The 24,551-nt window shown below is 44.5% G+C and overlaps 1 long non-coding RNA gene and 1 other non-coding gene across 3 annotated transcripts; one reads left to right on the top strand and one right to left on the bottom strand.

The window, feature by feature from the left end:
- Positions 1 to 3,788: 3,788 nt before the first annotated feature.
- On the bottom strand, positions 3,789 to 24,349 carry LOC140418379 (uncharacterized). 2 transcript variants are annotated; one of them, XR_011944982.1, is made up of 3 exons: positions 24,168 to 24,349; positions 12,295 to 13,156; positions 3,789 to 5,846 (listed from the first exon to the last, which is right to left on the bottom strand). It is a non-coding gene; the product is annotated as an uncharacterized lncRNA (long non-coding RNA). The 2 variants fall into 2 exon arrangements; XR_011944981.1 differs by having other exon boundaries at positions 3,789 to 13,156.
- trnak-cuu (transfer RNA lysine (anticodon CUU)) lies at positions 18,412 to 18,484 on the top strand. Its single transcript has one exon. It is a non-coding gene; the product is annotated as a tRNA-Lys (tRNA).
- Positions 24,350 to 24,551: the final 202 nt, after the last annotated feature.

Raw genomic sequence — 24,551 nt, 5'->3', positions numbered from 1 at the left:
TTATTTGGATTTCAGCCCAGGGAGGAGAGTGTGTGGGACGGGAATTTACAGCTTTGGGGACAGAAGAGAGAAACAAAATGTTCCCCAGAAACTGGAATTGTCTGTTCTGAATTTCTATCCTGTACTGATAGTGTGGCCTTTGTAAGCTCCTTTTCCAGGGCATTAGGAGAAGATTTTCAGACAGGAAACACAAACAAAATATCACATTAAGATCCGACAGTGTCATTCAATTGATCAGGACCTGAATATCCTGACTATAAATGTGGAAAGAAAAATGTTTGTTCTGTTTGTGGGAAAATATTTAAAACATCAGTGTGACTGGAAAAGCACCGAGACACACACGCACCCGAGTGAGAGTGTTCCAGTGAACTGACTGTGGAAAGAGCTTTAACCAGTTACAGCCTGAAAAAAAACACCATTCACTAAGGGGAGAAACCATACACGTGTTCTGTGTGAGGACCAAGCTTCACTTGATTGTCAAAGAGGAAACGGACAAAGACACTAACTCCATGGAGATACCGTCGAAACCGTGGGGTATGATTTTCGCTGAGGGGGTTTCCAAAATTGGAGAGGTCCCGGCTTCATATGCCGGACGAGCTCTGCAAAGTGCTTGACTGGGGAGGTGATGGTGTAATGGTATTGTCACTGGATGAGTAATCCTGAGACCCAGCACAATTCTCTGAGAATGCAGGTTCAAACCCCACCAAGGCAGATGCTTCATCGTGGCTTGTATTTGAACTTGAATCCAATAAATCAGGAGCTGCACAGTAGCACAGTGGTTAGCACAGTTGTTTCACAGCTCCACTGTCCCAGGTTCGATTCCCGCTTGGGTCACTGTCTGTGCGGAGTCTGCACATTCTCCTCGTGTCTGCGTGGGTTTACTCCGGGTGCTCGGTTTTCCCCCAGTCCAAAGATGTGCAGGTTTGGTGGAGTGGCCATGCTAAATTGCTCTTTGTGTCCAAAAGGGTTAAGTGGGGTTATTGGGTTATGGGCATAGGGTGGAGGTGTCAGCTTGAGAAGGGTGCTCTTTCCAAGGGCCAGTGCAGCCTTGATGTGCCGAATGACCTGTTCTGCACTGTAAATTATATGATTGTGGAAGTTCGATGTTAAACAGTTTAGTGAGAATTGGGTCAAAGGAGCAAAGGGTAAGTTTCACAGACAAGATGAGTGCTGAGAGAGCATGATGGGAGACAGCAGGAAACGAGGAGAAAGATGTGAGTTCAGAATTTGGAAGAAAGGTCTTCGAGGCAGTTTTACTGAGTGGTTTAGTGGAAGAGGAGCTGTAGAATCAGCTGATCGGATTGTTTTAATGGGTGAGGTTTTCCAGTCCTTCCTGCTGGCTGGATCTTCCAGTCCCACAGATCTCTCGGTCTGCTGTTCCGATTCATTGGTTGTCTCATTGGGTTCGCTGTAGGCCTCTTGGGGTCTGTGGAAAAACTCCCGGTGCCTCATTCACCTGATGAATTCCCCGGAGCGGAGAAACTACGACATCTTCTTCGCAGCCTTCAACACGTCATCGATGAAAACGAACATCTTGCCAAGGTCATCAACACTGCTTGCCTCTAAACAACCACGCAACCTCAAACAGACCATTGATTGCAGCAAACTACCCAGCATTCAGAATAGCTATCATGACACCACACAACCCTGCCATGGTAACCTCTGCAAGACGTGCCAGATCATCAACATGGGTATCACCAACACGTGTAATGGTGCGACTTGGCCAACATTATGTACTTCATACGCTGCAGCAAAGGATGTCCTGAGGCATGGTACATTGGCGAGGCCATGCAGATGCTGCAACACGGATGAATGGACATTGTGCAACAATCGCCAGGCAGGAATGTTCCCTTCCAGTCGGGGAACACTTCAGCAGTCAAGGGCATTCAGCCTCTGATCTTCGGGTAAGCGTTCGGCCTTCAGGACGCGCAACAACACAGAATGGCCGAACAGAAACTGATAGCCAAGCACAACATACATGAGTCCGGCCTCAACTGGGACCCTGGATTCATGTTACATTATATGTGCTTGCGAAATCCTACCAACTGTCCTGGCTTGAGACAATTCACACCTCTTTAACCTGTGATTATCCCTCTCTCTTATTGCACCGTCTGGACCTGTAAAGACTTAATTACCCGCAAAGACTCGTATTCAAAGTACCATTTGGCATCATTGAATTTTTCTACATGTGTGTTTGTGGAACCCACATCTTCATTCACCTGAGGAAGGAGCTGCACTCCGAAAGCTAGTGATTCTAAACAAACCTGTTGGACTTTAACCTGGTGTTGTAAGACTTCTTACTGTGCCCACCCCAGTCCAACGCTGGCATCTCCACATCCTAAATGAGAAGCATTAAATGCTTCTGCCAGTTTCGGACCAGGCACCTTTTGCGCATTAGGTGAATGTGATAACCTCCATGCTACAGAAACAGCTGGAAGCACAGTACCCAATGGTCTCAACTTGTAAGACCATAAGATATTGAACTTTAGCATTTGTTCAGCAAATATCTAATGGGACAATGCTCTCTGTTGAATCATTAATGCATAATTCTTATCATCCTGTAGAAAATTTCCATAAATTTTACTCAATATTTGTTTAATTATTCTATGTTGAACATCAGTATATTTATTTGTTATATATGACTTCATTTTGAATTGAATAGATCTCGAAGCTTCACCCTGAATAAACTCTGAAATATACACCATTGAATTAAATTGCAAACATGACTGACCAAGAAAAGAAAGCGTTTCACTGGGTAACAGAAGTCGCATGAATCTTTGTTCAGTTTGACCACAGTCAGCTTTTAAACAAAGTCAAATATAGTTAAATGGAAGTGAATTGAGAATTGTGTGTTGCTTAGATTTGACCCCTCTGTGTTTTGGTGTGAGACATTCTGCAGCCTAAATACCGTTCATGTATAAGAAAGGAGGGGTGACAGCAAATCTGCACTGAGCCTGGATTTCCTCATCACCCCGAGTGGCTTTTCCTGTTTCTCTGTCATTAAGGCCGAATTTTTCAAAAATGTGGTTCAGTTAAATCTCTGCCATTTCCTCTAATTCAGTTACAGTATCGTTTGTGTCTGTCTATATGAGCTGTCTGGATATGTTTCGGAGGCTGATTAAAATCTTAAGAATTTAATGGCTTTGTAGACGTAGATTTTGTGAACTGAGCAAACTGCCAAGATCCGCACTTTGTTTTTTCATGTATGGAACGATCTGTCTGGACTGTACACAGAACAATACCTTTCACTGTACCACGGTACACGTGACAATAAATCAATTCCAATCAAAGAGACAGTTTCTTACTCGCCTTAAGATTGAACAATGAGCCTTCTTAAAAATTATTCATTTCTGGGAGGTGCGGGTCACTGGCGGGGCCAGCATTTTCTGTTCATTCCAATTGCCCTTGAACTGCGTGTCTTGTGAGGCTATTTCAGAGGGCACTTACAAATCAACCACAACATTGCTGTGGATCTGGAGTCATGTGTAGGCCAGGCCACATAAGGAGAGCGGATTTCTTGAAGGATTTTAGTGAACCAGGTGAGTTTTCACAACAATCAAGAGTGTTATCATTAGACTTTTAATTCGAGACTTTTATTCAATTTCAGCATCTGTCATAGGCAGATTCGATCCCTGATCCCCAGAGCATTAACCTGGGTCTCCGGTTTACTCGCCCAGTAACAATACCATTACTCCAATGCCTAGCGCACATATTCTTGGCAGAATATGGTGTCTCGTGTTGTGTTCTGTGATCTTGTCTTGCAATGATTCTACTGAACTGCTGGTGAATTAGCCAGAACGATGATTTATTAATGTACACGTGGTAAGGTAACGATCAGAATGCTACACAGACTGTTATCACAGAGCTACATTAGACTCTCTTGGAACTACCCTTATGTGCGACTGGTTTTGTGTACGCCTGACAACCTTCTGCTGGTAGCCAGTGTCACCTGACTGATGCCTGATGCCAACTACTGGTGGGAGGTCACACTGCTGAGTACATGTAATATTATATACAGGCTTATCAGGGGCTGGCTTAGCACAGTGGGCTAAACAGCTGGCTTGTAATGCAGAACAAGGCCAGCAGCGCGAGTTCAATTCCCGTACCAGCCTCCCTGAACAGGTGCCGGAATGTGGCATCTAGGGGCTTTTCACAGTAACTTCATTGAAGCCTACTTGTGATAATAAGTGATTACTATTATTATCACCACATCTCGTAACTTCTCGAAATTATCAAGTAATTTATTTTTTCAAACAAATTCTGATAGCTCTGCAGTTTCTCAAAACATTTTGGTTGATCGTGTTATTTTTAAAAATAAAGATCTAATCTTTGCAGTATAATTACCCAATACAACAATTCACTAATCATAATCAATATTCACTTTTGAATAAACTTGAATTTCATTATTGTTTTTTTGCGATGAAATCAATACATAGTTAATATAGAAAAGGTACAGAAGGCGAAATGGCTGCAGAAAGCACATGTTAGAGGTATAAAATGGCTTCCTTGACCTTATTACTAAGGCCTGTGAATACACTTTGAAAATAATAATTTACGGGCAACAAGGTGGCACAATGGTTAGCACTGCTGCCTCACGGCACCGAGGTCCTAGGTTCGATCCCCACCCTGCATCACTGCCGTGTGGAGTTTGCACATTCTTCCCGTGGTTTTGTTGGTCTCACCCCCACATCACAATGATGTGCAGGGTAGGTGGATTGGCCACGCTAAATTGGAAAAACTGAATTGGGTACTCTAAATTTATTTTTTATAATGAAAATAACAATTTTAAAACTAAATGTGAGTACACATGCGCACTTCCAGCTTCCTACATTACAACAGTGAATATGTTTCAAAAGTACTCTGTGAAAGTGTACAAACTCAGCAATAGCATGGTGGGAAAAATAGCCAACTTATGTAACCATGTATAAGAAAGCTGTGTCAGCTATTGCCAAGACCAGACCCTGACAAACTAGACAAAGCTAAGAATCCACATAATCGTATCATACAAGGCCAGAAGAGGGAAAATAGTGCCTAGTAAAACCTGATAACAAAGTCACGATCTAGGAATGTCCTAATAACACAACCTCCTCATGACCTAGGTCCATCTGTGTCAAGGCATCATGAGGGCAGAGGTAAAAGCAAAATAGGACCACGTCTTAAACCCTCTAAAGACAAAATACTGCAAATAAGCCGAGTCAGGGTCTTTCCATGACAACATGTTTGGTCAGAAGTTATGACTGCATTGATTCCTTACTACTGATCTCTCACTACTGATTACATTTTTGAACAAGGTCTGTTTTTGTAAAATGATACAGCTTTTGTATAAATATTGAACGTTTTCTCCATGTCTTTGCGAGCTTGAGAAGGAATGAGCAGTTTTGCTTTAACTGCTCTCTCTCTCTTCAAACTGTAGCCATACTGCCTGCAGACTTTGGTCAATAAAGACAAAGTTATTTTTATCGAAACAGAGTTGTAAAGTTGTTTTCTTCACAGTCTCAAAGTAGGAAAGATTTTAAAGACGACAACTCCATTGGCTTTAAAACACTTTAGGAGGTCCAGTGGAAGTGAGAAGTTTCATAGAAATGTACATTTGTTCTAATTGTCCACAAACGAGGATATATTACACTTGGTGTCCTCACCAATTTATTGATGAAGGTTGAGTCTTAATTTTGTGTAATAACCACTTCATTGACACCATTTCGAATACTCTGTTAAACTCCAGACACACCATAGGCACAATTATTTATTGTAAAGCACGGCGAGTTGTTGTGATTTGGAATGCACTGTCCATACATGGTGCCAGAATCTCATTGGACTGCAACTTCCAAAAGGGAATTTGGTACATTCTGAAAAAGAAAACAAAATAGTCTAACTACGGGGTTAAATGGGTCACTGTACAAAGAGCTGGCACGGGAAAAATGGGCCAAATAGACTCCTCTGTGCTCGAGCAGCCTTGTGTACAAGGAAAGGGAGTGGTAACAACCTGGAACCTGCTGCCTATGAGGGGAGGAGATGCAGAGATGACGGAAGGATTTCAATAAGAAATTGGACAGGCACGGAGAGAAATAACCAACAGGGATTTGGGGATAGAACGGGGTAATGGACAGACTGGCTTGCTCCACAGAGAGCCGACATGTTCTCAAAGGGCTGGTTTAGCACACTGGGCTAAATCGCTGGCTTTTAAAGCAGGCCAGCAGCACGGTTCAATTCCCATACCAGCCTCCCCGAACAGGCGCCGGAATGTGGCGACTAGGGGCTTTTCACAGTAACTTCGTTGAAGCCTACTTGTGACAATAAGCAATTTTCATATCATTTCATTTCATGGCCCCATTCCCCACCCTCCAGATGCTGTGATCTCAGGAGAGAAATTCAGCTGCTCCAGTCTCTCAAACTGACTGGAGTCCCTTCTCTCTGGTGCCATTCTAGCACGATGGTTAGCACTGTTGCTTGACAGTTCCAGGGTCCCAGGTTGAAAGATTCTTATTTGAAGGATCTTATCCTGCCGAACTACGACAAGTTGTTAGATTCCTACTATTATTCGACTGAGTAAAGTTGAAGGAATTTATAGTATTCCTACTATTCGGTTACCAGTAACACTTTGCGATTACTGGGACTCAGCAGAAATGTAAGTTAAAAAAAATTGTTTTATTTTTCTTCTATTGATTACAATTTGAAAGTCATTTAAAAGGCAATTCGTAGACAATTTGAAGCTTTCAGAGAATCAAGACATTATCTTCTTGCTTAGGCAGACAGCTCGAAAGTAACTTTTAAAAGGTCAAAGTCTGGAAATGAAACATGAAAAAGAGAGAGAGAGAGCTAAACTAAGACTAAATGTCAAGACTTCAAAAACAATCTCCAAAACTACACTCCAAAAACACACTAAACACTACTACAGAAACACACTAAAACACTATATCACTACAAAGACAGACTGACAGACAGACAGACTAAAATGGCGGGGGGAAACGTTTCAGTTATACCCTTCCATATCTGTCTTAAATCATCTAATTAAGCTAGCTTGGCTAATGTAACAATGGAGACTTCATGTCGAGAAAGCTGGAATCAAATATATATTTGATTCAATGTTTTATCCATTAAAATGTTTCGGCCTTATAAGCTATGGAATGTGGTTCACGCGGTAATCACTAATGGCCTGAAAAGAGAACTATAGAGCTTTAGTTACTGGAGTCTTGTCACCTCGTTGCCATGGAATTCAGCCCTTGTCCTTGACAGCAGCACAAGCATAGTGTCAAATTGTCTTGCAACTGTGCTGTTTTAATCTATGATGGAATTATGCTGTTTCATGTATCTATTGAAGCTATATGTTTTGAGATGACCTGAGGTTATGGGTGCTGAAATTCTCATTTTTAAATGGGTATTTAAAACTGGGGCTAAATATTTATGCTGAAACAGCTATCTTTTACCTATACTAGTTGTATTGGAAATACCTGGCTTCTACACAGGTTCGATTCCCGGTTTGGGTCACTGTCGGTGCGGAGTCTGAGTGTCCCCGTGTTTGGGTGAGTTTCCTCCGGGTGCTCCAATTTTCTCCCACAAGTCCCGAAAGATGTGCTTAGGTGAATTGGACATTCTGAATTCTCTCTCGGTGTACCAGAACAGGCTCCGGAGTGTGGCAACTAGGGGATTTTCACAGTAACTTCAATGGAGCGTTAATGTAAGCCTACTTGTGACATTATTTTTATTGTAAATGTCCTCTACACCCCCTCTAAGAACTTCACATCCTTCATAAAGTGTGGGGTTCATCTATAGGGTTCCATTCTAGAGGGATAGAATTGAAAAGCACGGACGAAATGTTCAACTTGTTTAGAACCAGGGTTAGACTACACTGGGAGCACTGTCAACATTGGTGATCTCCATTTAGAAAAAGGAAATAAAGGCATTGGATAAAGTGCAAGATTCATAATATACAGAACTGAGAGCATTTAACACTCAGGAAAGGCTGGGGCTGCTTTTTTCTGGAAAAGAGAAGACTGATGGGTGACCTGATGTTATCTTTAAGATTATGAAGGGATTCAATAATCCAATAGGAATTTCAGCAGAAACCTCTTTACCCAGCGAGTGGTGAGAATGTGGAACTCACTCCACAGCGAGTGGTTGAGGTGAACAGCATGAATACATTGTACGTAAAGCTAGATACTTACATGAGGGAGAAAGAATAGAAGGAGATGCTGATGGGGAGATATAGAGGGGTGGGTGGAGGATCATGTGGAATATAAATACTGACACCGACCATGGATAATCTCAGCCGTTATGGGAATTTAACCTGTGCTGTTGGTGTCACTCAGCACAAACCAGCCATCCAGCCAACTGAGCGTACCGATCCCCGTGTAAATCTGTAATAATTCCTTAAATATTAGTGATTGCCTGTCTCCCACCATACTATTTAATGCAGTTTCCCAGTGCACCTCAGACAACATGCCCCTCAGACCCTGATATTCTGTGAGAAGCATCAAGATAACTTAAACAAAAGAACCATCGGGCATCACGGTGGCGCAGTGGGTTGGCCCTGCTGCCTCACGGAGCCGAGGTCCCAGGTTCAATCCCAGCTCTGGGTCATTGTCCGTGTGGAGTTTGCACATTCTTCTCGTATTTGCGTGAGTTCACCCCTACAACCCAAAGATGTGCAGGCTTGGTGGATTGGCCACGCTAAATTGCCCCTTAATTGGAAAAAATGAATTGGGTACTCTACATTAAAAAAAAAAGAACCATGTAACCACCATAGCCCATCTTCATGGCAATGTGGCATGCTTTTTGGGGTTTCTAAACAGAAATGGCAATGAAACATCTTCCAACCTCCAAAACCCCTTTCACCCCTTGTGAAAGGGTAGCACGGTAGCATTGTGGTTAGCACAATTGCTTTACAGCTCCAGGTCCCAGGTTCGATTCCTAATTTGGGTCACTGTCTGTGCGGAGTCTGCACATCCTCCCCGTGTGTGCGTGGGTTTCCTCCGGGTGCTCCGGTTTCCTCCCACAGTCCAAAGATGTGCGGGTTAGGTGGATTGGTCATACTAAATTGCCCATAGTGTCCAAAATTGCCCTTAGTGGTGGGTGGGGTTACTGGGTTATGGGGATAGGGTGGAGCTGTGGACTTGGGTAGGGTGCTCTTTCCAAGAGCTGGTGCAGACTCGATGGGCCAAATGGCCTCCTTCTGCACTGTAAATTCAATGATCTATGAAATGTGCAACCAGATATTCGCAAGAAGGCTCAGAGAGAATCAGCCCACTGGAGGCGAAGTCGTGAGACCGGCCAGTCCAGCAGAAATAAACCCTCTGACCACCCCCATTGACCAACAGAATGAACAAACTGCAGTTCTGGATGTAATTGAGAACAGAAACAATAACAGCAGAATCCAATCCCTGTAATCAGTTGTGAACTTCTTGGTGTCTCAGTAAGTGCGATGAATTACAAAATCCCTTCGCACATTGAGAGCAGGTGAACGGCCTCTCCCCAGTATGAACTCCGTGGTGTGACTGCAGACAGCATAACCGAGTGAATTGTGCAAACAGACGTAAACGGGAGTGAAATAATGGGGATTATGGAGACAGGGCTGCAGGATGACCAGGGATGGGAACTGACTATATTCAGTGTTTAGGAAGGACAGACAAAAAGGAAAAGGCAGTGGCGAGGCAGTGCTGTTTAAAGAGGAAATTATTGCAATAGTGAGGAAGGATATTAGCTCCGACAATGTGCAATCTGTATGGGTAGAGCTCAGAAACACTAAGGGGAAAATAAATTAGTAAAGAGACCCCCAAACTGCAGTGGTGATGTTGGGAATGGCCGAATACAGAAAATTAGGCTGATTGTAAAAGTTCCTATGGGTACATGAAGAGAAAAAGATTGGTGAAGACACATTTAGGTTCCTTTCAGCCAGAAACAGTGGAATGTATAATAGGGGACAAAGAAATGGGTGAGCAAATAAATACATAATTTGGTTCTGTCTTCACAAATGAGGGCACAAATCAGATACCAGAAATGTTGGGGAACGCAGGATTTAGTTAGAGGGAGGAACTGAAGGAGATCAATATTAGTAAAGAAATGGTGTTGGGGAAATTTATGGGATTGAAGGCCGATAAATCCCCAGGGCCTGATAATCTGCATCCCAAAGTACTGAGGGAAGTGGCTCTAGAAATGATGGATGCATTGGTGGTCACCTTCTATAGACTCTGAAGCAGTTCCTGCAGATTGGAGGGTGGCTTATGTAACACCACTATTTAAAATGAGAGAGAAAACAGGGAATTATAGATCAGTAAGCCTGACATCAGCAGTGGGAAAAATTCTAGAATCCATTATCAAAGATTTTATAGCAAAGCACTTAGAAACCAGTGGCAGGATCGGACAGAGTCAGCATGGATTTATGAAGCGGAAATCATGCTTGACGAAATTGACTGGAATTCTTCGAGGGTGTAACTGGTAGAGTTGACAAGGGGGAGCAAGTGGATGTGGTATATTTGGACTTTCAGGTGGCGTTTGACAAAATCACTCACAAGAGATTAGTGTGTAAAATTAAAGCACACGGGATTACGGGTAGTGCATTGAGATGGACAAGAAACTGGTTGGCAGACAGGAAACAAAGAGTAAGAATTAATGGTCTTTTTCAAAGTGGCAGGCAGTGACTAGTGGGGTACCGCAGGGATCGGTGCTAGGAGCCCAGATGTTCAGAAGACAGATTAATGATTTTTAAAAAAATTTAAAATACCGTAGGAATCCTTAATTTATGGGATCTTAACCTGTCGAACTACACCAAGTTTGGGGGAAGCTTAGTTGATTAATCAAATCCTGGCGCAATACGACAAGTTGTAAGATTTGTAGACTATGTCAAGTTGTTTGATTCCTTGTATTATTCGACTGTGTATAGTTGAAGGAATTTATATCATCTCTGCTATTCGGTTATCAGTAGCACTTTGCGAATACTGGAACTCAGCAGAAATTTGCAGGATAAACTTCTCAGGTGCCAAAAGGAATTGTTTTATTTGTAGTCGCTTGATTACAATTTGAAAGTCATTTAAAAGGCAATTCGTAGACAATTCGAAGCTTTCAGAGAATTACAGACATTATCTTTCTTTGCTTAGGCAGACAGCTCGAAAGTAACTTTTAAAAGGTCAAAGTCTGGCAATGAAACATGAAGAGAGAGAGAAAGCTAATCTTCAGCTAAACTCAAACTCAAAGTCAAAAGTGGACTAACATCACTGACACAGACTGTTAGACTGACAGAACCCCCAAAAGACATCTCTAAAATGGAGACTATAAAGGACAAAACTGACTAAACTAACAGAAAGACAACACAAAGACATCTCCTCAACACACACCCAAAGACAATACACAAAGACAATACACCAAAATGGCGGGCGGAAACTTTTCAGTTATACACTTTCATATCTGTCTTAAATCATCTAATCACACCCCAATATAATCCTAATTGGTTTGGGTTAGACTCAAACACATTTGATTTGATGGCAAGCCATCCATCTTCAATGTGCAACATCAGCTTTTCTGACCCAGCTGTTATCTGCATTGTGAACAATGGTGCCTTCATGTTGCTGTGTATTCAGCCCTTGGCCTTGACAATTAGCACAAGCAGTGTCAAATTGTTTTGCAACTGTGCTGTTTTAATGTCACACTGTCTTTGAAAATATACATTTGCCAGAACAACGGACCTCAGTAAAAGTGAATTATGCTGTATAAATGGGTATTTAAAACTGGGGCTCAACATTTATGCTTAAACAGCTATCTTTTACCTATACTAGTTGTATTCGAAATACCTGGCTTCTACAAATACCCAATTCTTTTTTCCAATTAAGCGGCAATTTAGCGTGGCCAATTCACCGACGCTGCACATCTTAAGAAGAATAATCTTTATTGTCACAAGTAGGCTTGCATTCACACTGCAATGAAGTTGCTGTGAAAAGAGTTGGATGATAAGCCATGATCATAATGAATGGCAGAGTAGGTGCAAATGGCCTCTTCCTGCTCCTATTTTCTATGTAATCCCTTTCCACACTAAGAGCAGGAGAATGGCCTCTCCCCAGTGTGAACTCGCTGGTGTGTCTGCAGGATGGATAACTGTGTGAATCCCTTCCCACAGAGGGAGCAAGTGAATGGCTTCTCCCCAGTGTGAACTCGCTGATGTCTCTGCAGACTGGATGACTGTGTGAATCCCTTCCCACACTGACAGCAGGTGAATGGCCTCTCCCCAGTGTGAACTCGCTGATGTTTCTGCATGCTGGATAATTGTGTGAATCCCTTCCCACACTGACAGCAGGTGAATGGTCTCACCCCAGTGTGAACTCGCTGATGTTTCTGCAGATTGGATGAATGTGTGAATCCCTTCCCACAGAGGGAGCAGGTGAATGGCCTCTCCCCAGTGTGAATTCGCTGATGTTCCCGCAGGTTGGATGAATCACTGAATCCCTTCCCACACACAGAACAGGTGAATGGCCGCTCCCCAGTGTGAATTCGCTGATGTTCCCGCAGGTCGGATGAATCACTGAATCCCTTCCCACACACAGAACAGGTGAATGGCCGCTCCCCAGTGTGAATTCGCTGGTGTCTCTGCAGGGCGGCTGAATCACTGAATCCCTTCCCACACTGAGAGCAGGTGAATGGCCTCTCCTCAGTGTGAACTCACTGGTGTGACTTGAGGGTGGATAACTGAGCGAATCCCTTCCCACACACAGAGCAGGTGAACGGCCTCTCCCCAGTGTGACTGCGTTGATGAGACTCCAGCTGAGATGGGACTCTGAATCCCTTCCCACAGTCCCCACATTTCCACGGTTTCTCCATGTTTTGGGTCTCCTGGTGTCTCTCCAGATTGGACAATCAGTGGAAGCCTTGTCCACACACAGAACATGTGCACTGTCTCTCCTCATTGAATGGTGTGATGTTTTTTCAGGCTGTGCAACTAGTTAAAGCTCTTTCCACAGTCAGTTCAATGGAACACTCTCACTCGGGTGTGTGTTGTGTGGGTCTCGGTGCTTTTCCAGTCACACTCACGTTTAAAATCTTTTGAAGCCGACAGATCGGACGAATATTTTGCCTTCTCGCCAAGGATATTCAGTTCAGGAGGAATCGATTGAGTTTGTCACATCGAGACGTGACCTTTGAGATTTCGGTCTATAATTCGTCCTCTTCCAATATCCTTTGAAAACAATTAGCAAAAGTCATCATTGTTAGTACAGGATAGAAACTCAGAACAGACAATTCTAGTTCGTATGAAATGTAATTTCCTCTATTGTTCTCCAAAAGCTGTAAATCTCGTCCCACACAATCTCACTCCATTCTCACTCTGCTGGATCTAATATTCACCCTCCCAACTCTCCTGCAGGTGCTGATTCATGTTGATTGACAGATCAGAGCTCAGCTCACTGCTTCCTGACCAGGACACAGAGATTAGAATAGGAGCAAGAGTAGGTCATTCGGCCCACCAAGTCTACTCAACCATTCATTGCGATCCTTGGCCGATCTACTTCAGCATCATTTTCCCACATGGTCCCCATATCCCTCGATATCTTCAATATCTAGAAACCTAGCAATATTTGTCTTGAACATACCTGATGACTGAGGCTTCACATTCCTCTGGGGTAGAGAATTCCAAAGCTTCACCACATCCTCGAGTGAAGAAATCCCTCCTCATCTCAGCTTTCTCTCTATTTTCCTACCTGTTCCCCATAACCCTTAACTCCATTGTCAATAAAATATCTGTCAAACTTGTGCTTCAATATATTCAATGACCCCCAGATACAACTGGTCCCAGTGGAAGAGAAATCCAAAGACTAACAACCCTCTGAGGGAAGAGACGACTGGAAATCTATAACGTAGCTACAGTCTTATATTACAAAGTGAAATATATTACATTTACTTTATTACACAACGGTAAATAATATATCTAATCTGTACCGTGTAACAACACTGGACATATCCCTGTCCATTATTAATTTAATTGCCCTGAAATGCCAGCCATCTCCTGGGGAACCCACCCCTTTAATTGTGAACATGAGGAAAGAGACAAGCCTTTTTTGAAATAAATTTAGAGTAACCAATTTTTTTTTTTTGCAATTAAGGTGCAATTTAGCGTGGCCATTCCACCTACCCTGCACATCTTTGGGTTGTGGAACTGAGACCCACACAAACACGGGGAGAATGTGCAAACTCCGCACAGAAAGTGACCTGGGGCCAGGATCGAACCGGGTCCTTGGTGTTGTGAGGCAGCAGTGCTAACCACTGTACTGCCAGAGACCATCCTTTTAGTCAGTCAAATAAATGTGTCAACCTGTTAAGGAGATGGGTGGGAGGAGATGGAAACACTTTGTGCAGCCGCTAACCTTCATGTCATTTTTTTCCCCAATTAAGGGGCAATTTAGCGTGGTTCCAGGTTGGGCTCAAAGCATCAATCTCTGATCTCTGGCAAGGAAGGAAACCCTGGCAGGCATGCAAGAAGGATTCACAAACACCCGGTGGAGGCCCCAAACCCCCAATAAGACCCATTGATTTTATTGTCAGTCTGCAGACAGGAGCTGGAGAACTGAACCCAGGCAGAGGAGAGGGAGGGAGAAAACTGGGAGTGGAGGAAAGAGATGGTGCAGATTGTGAGATGGGTTTGGATTTCAGCCCAGGAAGGAGGGAGAGTGTGTGGGACGGGGATTTACAGCTTTGGGGGAACAAGAGAGGAAAAAATGTTCAAGAGAAACTAGAATTGTCTGTTCAGAATTTCTACCCTGGATTGACAGTGATGTCTTTTGTTTATTTTTAATTAAAAGTTTTTTTTTAAAAAAGAGTACCCAATATTTTTCCCCCAATTGAGGCGTAATCTTTGCGAGGCCAATTCACCGACCTGCACATCTTTTTGGATTGGGGGTGAGTCCCACACAGACACAGGGAGAATGTGCAAACTCTGTACGGGCAGTGACCCGGGTCGGGATCGAACCCCGGTCCTCGGTTAACCAGATGGAAACTCAAATCAAACTTCACATCAAGACTTAAGTCACTTCATTCATCAGGACCTGAATATCATTGGCCTGTGAATATGGAAGACAAAATGTTTGTTCTGTCCGTAGGAAAAGATTTTCTTTTTTTTAAATAAATCTAGAGTACCCAATTATTTTTTTCCAATTATGGGGCAAGAGAGATAGGAGAGAGAGAGAGAGAGACGGGCCCGTTGGATACTAGATCTAGTAACGGACTGCATTCCGAAATATGTTTTATGAAGTGGGTAATATTGTTGTTTTTGCTTTTCTTGGTGTCCTAAGAGAGCTGCCCCGGCAGCAGTAAGCTGGTGAATGGGAGTGAGAAGGGGGGTGGGTAAAGCTGCAGCCGGTGAACCAGTTTTGGCTGGTTCGGCAAGCTTAGCTTCTGGGTCAGAGCCTGGGGAGTGGGTTTGATTTCAATTTGTGTGTCTAGGTGGCGCGTTGGTGGGAAATGGGGGCATGGGGGGGAATGTGGTAGCTCACTGATGACTATAGAACTGTTTTTGATTTACTCTGAGGATAGGGGTATGGCGGTCATCTTGGGTGGACCCTATGCCTGTACTTTTTGAAGATTTGCTGGATAGTCCCTCACGGTGGAAATGGCGCGTGATCCCCTAATTCAGGGCTGGTCACCTGGACCGTAAGGGAATTGGGTGAACCAGTGAAGGTCAAGAGTTTTCGCTCACCTGAAGATTCTAAATGCTGGTGTGGTGTTCTTGCAGGAGACTCACTTGCGGGTTAGAGATCCGACCAGATGCGGAGGGGTGAGCCAAGTGTTTCACTCGGGCTTTGATGGAAGGGCTCGATATGCTGCAATTTTAATCAATAAAGGGGTTACTAGGGTCATTGCGGACACTAATGGGAGATACATGGTGGTCAGTGGGTTATTGGCAGGTACATTGGTGGTGCTGGTGAATGGCTAAGCCCTTAACTGGGACAATGTGTCATTTATAAATTAAATTGTTGGGACCCATCCCAGACCGGGATACACATCAATTAATTCTTGGAGCGAACTTCAATTGTGAACTGGATCCTAAAATGGACTGGTCCAAGCCCATTCGGCCACTACAAACACAGAAAAATGGAGTGAAATCTGGACGACCCAGGCACCGGAAACGACCACAGCAAACCCGGCAAAGGATAAAGAAATCTGTTCCCATCAGTAGATTGTAAAAGGATTATGGGATACAGATTTAAGATTGTGAGCAAGATCTACATGGGGTTATGAGGAAGAAATTTTACACAGTGAGTGATAATGATCTGAACTCAATGCTTACACACAAAGGTTGATAACCTCCAGGTCCTGATAACTCGAATGGTGCTGTCAGAATTTGATGTGAGGATTGGTTGTGAGTTTCCTGTCTGCGAATCCCTTTCTAAGCCCGTGAAAGAAGTTTACAAAGGCATCACTGTCAGTCTAGAAATAAAATTCGGGAAAGATAAATATTTCTCCCGGTTTGAATTTGCTGAGTGTAAATCCTCCCCTACTAATCATCTGTAAAAGGAGTTTCCAAAATTAATCACTGTCAGTCCAGGATAGAAATTCACCACATTCTCTCCTCCTGCTCCCTGGTCCAGGGTGACCACTCATGCCCTCCCCCTCCCCCTCACCGCTGCACACTGTCCCTCTTATCATCAGCAGTCCCCTGATTTTAGGGTGATGTTGACTCAGGGTTGTGGGTTTCTGCCCTGGGTCTTTGTGTGACTGAACAGAGCCTCAGAGCTTTCGACACATGGGACAGGACGTCCAATGAGACAGTGAAATCCGGAGACCAGGATTGGCTTCCTTTCCATCTCTGCCACCGCTTTGCATCATCAATAAGACATTGGGACTCAAAGGGTGAGGCAGTTTGATGGACAAGTTGCCTCCATTCTGAACAATGAGGAACAAGCTCCTCCCACTCATTGAAACATCGCCCCTGACAAAGATGACAAATGCGCATGTGCCCTGATGCACATCCAATAAAGATGGCGGCCGTTAACCCGAGCCAAACATGAGGAGCCGTAGCTCTGCTCAGTACAAACTGGGTACCTTAAACTCTTTTCCTTTTTTTAGAAAAACTTTTTATTGGCATTTCTCATATTTATAAACAATCTTAAACTCTTTTCCGAAGTTTGCGGCTTACAACAGCTTTACACAACGTTTCCACCCACCCCCACGATCTCTCGCTCCCTCCATATTGTTAATCGCCTCTCACCGATTTTGGATCTGAAGACACAGCCCTTCTGCATCTCTATTACCCACACAGCACATGCTTCAATCACAGCGGGCCCCGCCACTCATTCATTGGTTGGAGGACCAGCGCTCTCGGTCGGTCCTCCAGTCCTGCCCCTCCACCTCCTATTGGTCTGGAGCTGCCGTCACTCACCCAGGCATTGTGACGGTTACAGATGGTGAGAGCGGCCAGACTCAGACTGTGCGCTGATTGTCCAATAATAACAGTGAGAGTCTCAGTGGGACAATCAGACAATAATAGTGGAGATGGGGCCCAGAAGATAAACAGCAAAGGATTCACTCACTTTGAGAGTAACAAACACAGTGTCTGTTCCCATAATAAGAGTCAGGCTGCAGTGTGTGAGTGAACACATCATTGTAGAATCATAGAATTCCAGCAGATCTGAAGGAGGCCATTCGGCCCATCGAGTCCATAGCAACACTCTGAAAGAGCACCATACCATGGCGAATTCCCCACCCTTTCCACGTAACACCTCCCGGGGACAATTTAGCACAGCCAATCCACCTAATCTGAACATTTGTGGACTGTGGGAGGAAACCAGAGCACCCGGAAAGGAAATCTACGCAAACGCAGGCAAACCCCACAGAGACAGTGACCCAAGGGCGGAATTAATCATAGAATCCACAGTGCAGAAGGAGACCATTCGGCCCATCGAGTCCGCACCGGCATTACCTGATCTAGCCAACTCACTGAAATATGGTTAATTCTGAATTGCCCAGCAAGCCACTTAGTTTAAGGACAATTAGAAATAGGCAACCAAGCTGGTTTGCCCGTGACACTCACATCCCATAAAGAATAGAGAAAATAAAAGGGCTGTTTCCAGTGCCAGTTTCAAAGGAATCAGTCCTGGCCCCTTCACTCCTGGTTTACATCATTGATTTGAGAGTAAATGTAGGAACATGAGGAAGAGGTTTACCTGTGACACAAAAATGATTAAACACTTGATAGTGAGGAAGAAAGCTGGAGGGAAAACAAGGCAAAGGATTACATGATAAATGGCAGGACAGGACTAGTTAGGCCAGAGCTAGATTCCTGTGGACAGGAAGATTGCACCAGAGAGAGCACAGAGGGGATTTAAGAACATTGACCAGAAATTGACAATGTTTGCTCAGAGGAAAGTTTGGATAAACTGGGGCTGTTTTCTTTGGAACAGAAAAGACTGAAGGGAGACCAAAATGAAATGTTGAAAAGCAGCCTGGCTAGCTCAGTTGGCAGACCATGGGAGTCTTAATCCCAGGGCAGTGGGTTCAAGACCCACGTTGGGCGCTTCAGCTTATTTAATCTGAGAACATTGAGCTCAACTGTTTTTTGGGTGGCACGGTACCACAGTGGTTAGCACTGTTGCTTCACAGCACCAAGGTTCCGGGATTGAATTCCCATTTGGGACACTGTCTGCGCAGAGTCTACACATTCTCCCAGTGTCTGTATGGGTTTCCTCCCACAAGTCCCGAAAGACGTGCTTGTTAGGTGAATTGGACATTCTGAATTCTCCCTCTGTGTACCTGAATAGGTGCCAGAGTGTGGTTACGGGGATTTTCACAGTAACTTCATTGCAGTGTTAATGTAAGCCTACTTGTGACAATAGTAAAGATTATTCTAAATGTATAAAATTCTGGGGGATCATGGTGGCACAGTGGTTGTGTGCCTGCGTGCTGGGGACCCGGGTTCGATCCTGGCCCTGGGTCACAGTCTGTAAGGAGTTTGCACATTCTCCCATTGTCTGTGTGGGTTTCACCCCCACAACCCAAATATGTGCAGGGTAGGTGGCTTGGCCAAATTAAATTGCCCCTCAATTGGAAAAAAATATTAATGTATATATTTTTTTAATTCTGAGGGATCTAAATAGATTGGATAGGAAGGTCCGATTCCCTTTGGTTGAGGGATACATATAAAAGGGGGCAGAGATTTAGGGAAGGACTAGGTGGTTTGGAGGGTGGTGAGGATCTGTGACATGCTGCCTGAAATGATGGCAGAAACCCTCATAACATTTAAAAAGTATTCAGATAGACATTTGAATTGATGTAACTTAAAAAGCTACAGACCACAGTCTGCAGAGGGCAGTAGAGCGGAGCTGCTGATTGGTTGTTGCAGGGGAAATTTGCATACATGCATTGTGGTCACCGTAACTTGAAGGTATACCTGTGCAAGAGACCTTAGCTGTTCAAGTGAAGGCAAGCATCCAGCAGAGGGCAGTAGACCTTTACTGAGCGAGTGCTTCCTGAGAACGGAAGTTTAAAAAATTAAAAAACTTACTGTCGGGAGTTTCCAGCTGAATCCAGTCGGAGTGAGGACAGAATGACTGCTGGGTAAGTAGTAAAGATTTAATTTGTTTGCACAGACCCATAACAGCTGATTGCTGTTTTTGTGTGGGGCGCAGTGGATGCTGGTTAAGTGTTTTATTTTTACCTGTATTTAAGTTGGGCAGTTTCTAAACCCTAGACACTACACTTGTAGTGTCCCCCACCCTTCCACCTCCTTTAACCTAAGGGGTAGAGTGAATAACAGGTAAGTTCTTTCTTTTTCTTTTTTTATCTAGAGGGGATGGCAGGGAAGGTTGTGCAATGTTCCTCCTGCAGAATGTTTGAGGTGAGGGACGCCGTCAGTGTCCCTGCTGATTTCATCTGTGGGAAGGGCACTCATCTCCAGCTCCTCAAAAACCTCGTTAGGGAAGTGGAGCTGAATGAACTTCGGATTATTTGGGAGGCAGGGGTGGTTATAGATAGAACCTTCAGGGATGTAGTTACTCCAAAGAATTATGATAGATGGGTGACGGTGAGAGGGGCTGGGAGGAAGCAGTCAATACAGGGATCCCCTGTGGTCGTTCCCCGTAGTAACAAGTATACCGCTTTGGATACTGTTGGTGGGGGGACTTACCAGGGGTAAGCCATGGGGTAGAGGTCTCTGGCACAGAATCTGTCCCTGTTGCTCAGAAGGGAAGGGGGGAGAGGAGTAGAGCATTAGTCATTGGAGACTCCATAGTTAGGGGGATAGATAGGAGATTCTGTGGGAACGAGAGAAACTCGTGATTGGTGTGTTGCCTCCCAGGTGCCAGGGTCCGTGATGTCTCCGATCGTGTTTTCGGGATACTTAAGGGGGAGGGGGAGCAGCCCCAAGTTGTGGCCCACATAGGTACCAACGACATAGGTAGGAAAAGGGATAGGGATTTAAGGCAGAAATTCAGGGAGCTAGGGTGGAAACTTAGATCTATGACAAACAGAGTTAATATCTCTGGGTTGTTACCTGTGCCACGTGCTAGCGAGACGAGGAATAGGGAGCGAGAGGAGTTGAACATGTGGCTACAGGGATGGTGCAGGAGGGAGGGGTTCAGATTTCTGGATAATTGGGGCTCATTCTGGGGTCGGTGGGACCTCCACAAATGGGATGGTCTACACCTGGACCAGAGGGTTACCAACATCCTGGGGGGGAAATTTGCTAATGCTCTTCGGGAGGGTTTAAACTAGTTCAGCAGGGGATTGGGAACCTGAATTGTAGCTCCAGTATACAGGAGATTGAGAGTAGGGAGGTCATGAGTAAGGTTTCAAAGTTGCAGGAGTGTACCAGCAGGCAGGAAGGTGGTTTAAAGTGTGTCTCCTTTAATGCCAGGAGCATCTGGAATAAGGTGGGTGAACTTGCGGCATGGGTTGGTACCTGTGACTTCGATGTTGTGGCCATTTCGGAGACATGGATAGAGCAGGAACAGGAATGGTTGTTGCAGGTGCCGGGGTTTAGATATTTCAGTAAGGTCAGCGAAGGTGGTAAAAGAGGGGGAGGGGTGGCATTGTTAGTCAAGGACAGTATTACGGTGGCAGAAAGGACGTTTGATAAGGACTCGTCTACTGAGGTAGTATGGGCTGATGTTAGAAACAGGAAAGGAGGGGGGGTTTTCTATAGGCCTCCGAAAACTTCAAGAGATGTAGAGGAAAGGATTGCAAAGATGATTCTGGATAGGAGCGAAAGCAACAGGGTAGTTGTTATGGGGGACGTTAACTTTCCAAATATTGACAAGAAACGCTATAGTTCGAGTACTTTCGATGGGTCCGGTTTTGTCCAATGTGTTCAGGAGGGTTTCCTGACACAGTATGTAGATAGGCCAACGAGAGGCGAGGCCATATTGGATTTGGTACTGGGTAATGAACCAGGACAGGTGTTAGATTTGGAGGTAGGTGAGCACTTTGGTGATAGTGACCACAATTCGATTACGTTTACTTTAGTGATAGAAAGGGATAGGTATATACCGCAGGGCCAGAGTTATATCTGGGGGAAAGGCAATAATGATGCGATGAGGCAAGACTTAGAATGCATCGGATGGAGAGGAAAACCGCAGGGGATGGGCACAATGGAAATGTGGAGCTTGTTCAAGGAACAGCTACTGCGTGTCCTTGATAAGTATGTACCTGTCAGGCAGTGAGGAAGTGGTCAAGTGAGGGAACCGTGGTTTACTAAAGCAGTCAAAACACTTGTCAAGAGGAGGAAGGAGGCTTATGTAAAGATGAGACATGACGGTTCGGTTAGGGCGCTCGAGAGTTACGAGCTAGCTAGGAAGGACTTAAAGAGAGAGCTAAGAAGAGCCAGGAGGGGACATGAGAAGTCTTTGGCAGGTAGGATCAAGGATAACCCTAAAGCTTTCTATAGGTATGTCAGGAATAAAAGAATGACTAGGGTAAGAGTAGGGCCAGTCAAGGACAGTAGTGGGAAGTTGTGCATGGGGTCCGAGGAGATAGGAGAGGTGCTAAATGAATAATCTTCGGCAGTATTCACACAGGAAAAAGACGATATTATTGAGGAGAATACTGAGATTCAAGCTACTAGACTAGAAAGGCTTGAGGTTCATAGGGAGGAGGTGTTAGCAATTCTGGAAAGTGTGAAAATAGATAAGTCCCCTGGACCGGATGGGATTTATCCTGGGATTCTCTGGGAAGCTAGGGAGGAGATTGATGAGCCTTTGGCTTTGATCTTCAAGTCATCTTTGTCTGCAGGAATAGTGCCAGAAGACTCGTGGATAGCAAATGTTGTCCCCTTGTTCAAGAAGGGGAGTAGAGACAACACTGGTAACAATAGACCAGTGAGCCTTACTTCTGTTGTGGGCAAAGTCTTGGGAAGGTATTGTGATGAATGATATCTGTATACACATGTACCTTTAATGCATAGGCCCCTTTAAGACCGGGTTTGGAACCCTGGGGGACTCTGCCTCCGGCCCCAGGAAGCTGTACATAAGGTTACGTTCAGTAGGCAGCGTGCAGTGAGCACACTTCTCGGCAGCTGTCTGGTTCTCTGGTAATTCAAGCCTTTGTATTATCAAACTCCTCTCCTGAGTCACAATTGAGGGTATCTGAGGTTTATAAGAGATTGGATGTATAATCATCTGAAAAGGAATAATTTGATTAGAGATAGTCAACACGGTTTTGTGAAGGGTAGGTTGTGCCTCACAAATCTTATTGCATTCTTTGAGAAGGTGACTAAACAGGTGGATGAGGGAAAAGCAGTTGATGTCGTGTACATGGATTTCAGTAAAGCATTTGGTAAGGTTCCCTATGGTAGGCTACTGCAGAAAATACGGTGGCATGGGATTCAGGGTGATTTAGCAGTTTGGATTAGAAATTGGCTAGCTGGAAGAAGACAAAGGGTGGTGGTTGATGGGAACTCTTCAGACTGGAGTCCAGTTACTAGTGGTGTACCACAAGGATCTGTTTTGAGGCCACTGCTATTTGGCACTTTTATAAATGACCTGGAGGAGGGCGTAGAAGGATGGGTGAGTAAATTTGCAGATGACACTAAAGTCAGTGGAGTTATGGACCGTGCGGAAGGATGTTACAAGTTACAGAGGTACATAGATAACCTGCAGCACTGGGCTGAGGGGTGGCAAATGGAGTTTAATGCAGAAAAGTGTGAGGTGATTCATTTTGGAAGGAATAACAGGAAGACAGAGTATTGGGCTAATGGTAAAATTCTTGGCAGCGTGGATGAGCAGAGAGATCTCGGTGTCCATGTACATAGATCCCTGAAAGTTGCCACCCAGGCTGAGAGGGTTGTTAAGAAGGCGTACAGTGTGTTAGCTTTTATTGGTAGAGGGATTGAGTTTCGGAGCCATGAGGTCATGTTGCAGCTGTACAAATCTCTGGTGCGGCCGCATTTGGAGGATTGCTTGCAATTCTGGTCGCCGCATTATAGGAAGGATGTGGAAGCAATGGAAAGGGTGCAGAGGAGATATACCAGAATGTTGCCTGGTATGGAGGGAAGATCTTAGGAGGACAGGCTGAGGGACTTGAGGCTGTTTTCGTTAGAGAGAATGTTAAGAGGTGACTTAATTGAGGCACACAAGATGATCAGAGGATTGGATAGGGTGGACAGAGAGAGCCTTTTTCCTCAGATGGTGATGTCTAGCACAAGGGGACATAGCTTTAACTTGAGGGGAGATAGATATAGGACAGATGTCAGAGGTAGGTTCTTTACTCAGAGAGTAGTAAGAGTGTGGAATGCCCTGCCTGCAACAGTAGTGGACTCACCAATACTAAGGGCATTCAAATGGTCATTGGATAGACATATGGATGATAAGGGAATAGTGTAGATGGGCTTTAGAGTGGATTCACAGGTCGGCACAACATCGAGGGCCGAAGGGCCTGTACTGCGCTGTAACGTTCTACGAACACCTACTTTGTAAACACGATGAGCGGAATGAAATGCAACAGGAACAACAAACCTAACAAATTCCCGGATAGTAACTCTCACTACTAAGAAGGTCAGCAGTTTGCCCAGTTGACCTGTCAAGTATGCTAATGCGGTAATTTTAAAATGTGTCTGCATACATAAGAGTACAACAGCAAATTATTTAACTTCCCCAATGTGATCGGTGTAATTAGTCTCAAATTTAACCCGGAATGGTCATTTAAATTTTCCCAGTCACTCTGATATCTGAAATCTTTATCCACGGACAGAAGACAAACCATTTTACCTCCCAATGATATTCAGGTCGTGATGAATCGAGTAAGTCTGCCAGATGATGATGTGATGTTTGGTTTGAAGTTCCCGTTAGTAAATCCTCCTATTTCTAAAGGAGTTTCCAAAGAAACTTCACTTTCAGTCCAGGGGAGAAATTCACAAGATTCTCTCTTCCGGCTTCCGGGTCAATGACGGCCGCACATGCGCCCTGTTGCACCTGAGAAAGATGGCGGCCGCGCAGGCGCCTTGTGGCATATCGCCCCCAAAACAGATGACAGCCGTTAACAGGGACCGATCAGAGAGAAGAGCACCGATGCGGCCGCACCATTCGGTACAAACACCGAACTGTATGAAAAGTGCCGGAAGCAATTTATGACCCTGAGGAACGTTTTGAAAT

The sequence above is a fragment of the Scyliorhinus torazame genome, chromosome 5 (assembly GCF_047496885.1).
Source record: "Scyliorhinus torazame isolate Kashiwa2021f chromosome 5, sScyTor2.1, whole genome shotgun sequence".
In the NCBI taxonomy this organism is placed as follows: domain Eukaryota; kingdom Metazoa; phylum Chordata; class Chondrichthyes; order Carcharhiniformes; family Scyliorhinidae; genus Scyliorhinus; species Scyliorhinus torazame.
The sequence above is the reverse complement of the archived record's forward strand: the minus strand, read 5'-3'. Positions and strand labels throughout refer to the sequence as shown.